This window comes from Mastomys coucha, unplaced genomic scaffold (genome assembly GCF_008632895.1).
Source record: "Mastomys coucha isolate ucsf_1 unplaced genomic scaffold, UCSF_Mcou_1 pScaffold22, whole genome shotgun sequence".
NCBI lineage: Eukaryota > Metazoa > Chordata > Mammalia > Rodentia > Muridae > Mastomys > Mastomys coucha.
Window position 1 is genome coordinate 227,921,796 of NW_022196905.1, and position 3,241 is coordinate 227,925,036.

At 42.9% G+C, this 3,241-nt stretch overlaps 1 non-coding gene across 1 annotated transcript; it reads right to left on the minus strand.

The window, feature by feature from the left end:
• Positions 1–1,357: 1,357 nt before the first annotated feature.
• LOC116071483 lies at positions 1,358–1,523 on the minus strand. The gene has a single exon (XR_004110916.1). It is a non-coding gene; the product is annotated as a U1 spliceosomal RNA (small nuclear RNA).
• Between the last annotated feature and the right edge of the window lie 1,718 nt (positions 1,524–3,241).

Consider the following 3,241-nt stretch of genomic DNA (forward strand, 5'->3'; position numbering starts at 1 on the left):
GTGTTAAAGTGTTGTGAAAAACAAGGATGCAGTTCTCTCTACTTGTAGTTCTGTAACTGTTTCTGATGCCTGAGGTCTTCAGGACAGGCTGTGGAAGGCCGTAGTGTGTTCTGCCTACTTTGATAATCATCAGTAAGCTCCAAATGGATTCTAATGACACAGAAGAGCAGAGCTTCCTACACTTCTATGCAGTATACTTTTGTGCTGGACTAGGTTTGCAGGAACTCAAAGCCCTCAGCTGAGACAGGATGCAGATGTCTGTGTTACCCAGAGACCATATTCTTTGGGACATGCCATGTAGCTAGAGTTATGGTTGCTCCCTTGGGAACCTGAACATACACACACACACACACACACACACACACACACACACACACACACTCTCAGACACAAATTCAAAAGCAAGTGTACAATGTGTTTAAATTCCAAAGTGGTTGTGAAATCTCAGTTTTGCCTTTCTTTGTTGTTAATTCAGTTACTGTAAATTGCTGTGTCATTCTGACTGTTGCCTGGGGCTGTCCGGTCTCACTGATGGTGAGTCAGGCAACCCCCCCCCCCAATTTTATAGTGACACAGATAAGGTTCTATAGTCTGTATCTATTCCATGTTTTCTCTGGAGCCCAGGGGGCTCCAAGTTTTAATTTGGTAAATTTCAAGCTTAAGCCTTAGTTTCCAATCATACCTGCTTTCTGGGCCCTGCTGGCATTTGGCTACAGACTAAGCCATTTGAAATGGTTTCTAAGGAATAAAGAGTGACCACATCATTCTTAACCACATCTGTCATCCCACAGGATCAGCGTGGGCAACAGCAGACCATGCAGACCATGGCAGAGCCTGAGTGAGAAAGAAAGAACTGGCTTTAAGAGGAGGGCTGGCCCAAGGCAAAGGCTGTATCTGGCCTCGATAACTAAGTCCATGGACAGAAAGTGTGTATGGACATAAAGACAAATGGAATGAGGGAAAGAGAAGTTCACTTGCCCTTCCCAAGCCAAAGTCACCCAACTGCTAAGCATTGTAACAGATGAACTTTGTCAGAAGTCCTGGAGAACCCACAGGCTTATAAAGATGGGGAAAATCTAGAGTTAATGGATGCCTCTCCATGGGAGATGCTGCCAAGGGAAGAGTTTGAAAAAGGGAGGAAAGGAAGGAAGAAAGAAGGGGGGTGAGGGAGGAGGAAAAGGAGAGGAAAGAAGGAAAGGAGAAGAAAAGGAATGGCCCAAGGATAGAACCCTGGTATCCAACAGTGTGGACCATTTGCTTCCAGGTCTGTCTCAGTTCATCTACATGCCTGGACTTCTCTGGGACAGTAAATTTATTGTTTACCTTGAAGCTTTTGTTTTATTCCAGTTTTTTTCCCCCAGGGCAGAGCTAGAACACAGCCCCCAACTACCATGAATTATGCAGTCAAGTTTCCCTGCATTTGGGGAAATGGAAGGGATCAGTACATCTGGAATGCAATGGATAAGGCTCGACCTGGGAAAACCACCTTCATGATCATGGTATCTCTCCTGCCAGGTAAGTATTTGTTCCAGTTTTTAAGACAGGGTCTCAACCATGTAGCCCGGCCTGTCCTGAAGCTTTCTATGTATAGCAAGCACACTGGCCTCGAACTCCCAGAGATGTACCTGCACCTGCCTCTGAAGTGAAGGAATTAAAGGCCTAAGTCACCAAGACTTATCTTGAAGGTTCTTGGTCATTTGCAAACAATAGGACTGATTTATAAACACAATGAAGTGGTGGTGGTGGTGGACAATATCTTGATCTTATTTTGAAAACACAGCAGCAGCTGACTGGAAGCAACCTCTGCTTTGTTGTTTGTTTGTTTGTTTGTTTTGTTGCTTTGATGCCATTTTCCACAGAAACTTCTCTTCCACAATACATTTTAAGGGCTGGAAAGGTAAGTCAAAACAATAACTGTCGTGCTTTGGAATAGGAGCCACTTTTACATGGTGGTTACTTGTGGCTTGACTAAAAGGAATCATGACAACAGAAGGAAAGAGAAGGCAAGCAAGACTCAGGCACAGACAAGAGAGCTATTGAATGTCTTTGGTGCAAGATGCTGAGCCCTTGTTCTGGGTTAATGAGTTCCAAGTGGCCTCTCTGAAACCAGTGTCCCTCTCTCACCCTAAGATGTTAGACATCTCCTTTACTGGTCACAGTGCGAAGAGGCTGACTATTAAACTATCCAGCTACAACTTACATCTATAATATCCCTGCAGGTAGGAAAAGGTGAATTTTTAGACAGCTTTGTTAGTTTCCCCTTTATTTTATCAATACTGTCTCATTTCAGTGTGAGGAGACCAAGCACCTCTTGTTTCATCCCATGAATTAATGATTCTTCAAATCAATTTAATCTAGAGCCTAATAAATTTTCCTAATGACAAATCAATGTCAAAAATAATGAAATGAGGAGTGATTCAATGTGTTCGCCTCCCGATTTCTACTTCCCCAAGCAGAGATGTATTATCTAAAGGGTAGATTTAACATTTGCTTCTTTCACAATGCATTATACTTTTCCCTATGCTGGCTCAATTCTCAATGGCACAGAACAGGTTTCCTCTATCTGCTCCAATCAGAATTACCATTTGTGGTGTTCTCCTCTACTTCTTTTTAAACCATAAGCATCATGAGAACTAGGGAACTTTAGTGTTTCTTGCTAAGGCAGAAAAACAAAAAGAGAATTGTGTGTGTGTGTGTGTGTGTTTAAGTGTGTCTTTATCTGTGTCTCTGTGTTGCCTGGTTCGGGAGAAATGTTTAAGCAGTGCTGTGAGGTTAAGGAGTGAGTGATGTAATGTATTAATGCTATGAAGTGTTTAATGGGGAAGGTGTCTGGGAAATGAACAGGATGGCCTCATGGTTTGTCCCTGCTAACCTGAATTCTATTGCTCGAGACAAATAAATGATGACACTATTAAACCAGCCCTCTTTCTATCTCCAGATGCTTGGTCGATAGTCCCAAAGAATTAAGCAATACCTGGGGAGAGCAACTACGTGTCCACAATTGAATCAAGAGCTGTATGTAGGTGGTCAAAGAGATGAACGTTCAAATGTGAGAAAACCTTGCACTGAGGCTAAGATGCAACTCCAAGTCATACACAAAGGAGGAAAAACCCTGTGCTGATAGTGACAGGGATGACCAACCTTCAGAACAGCTATTGGTGAAGGAAATAAGGAGTATTCTAGAATCTTGGGTTCAAGGCCTAGATAGCAAGGCATGACAAATAGCACTGAAGATGAGCTC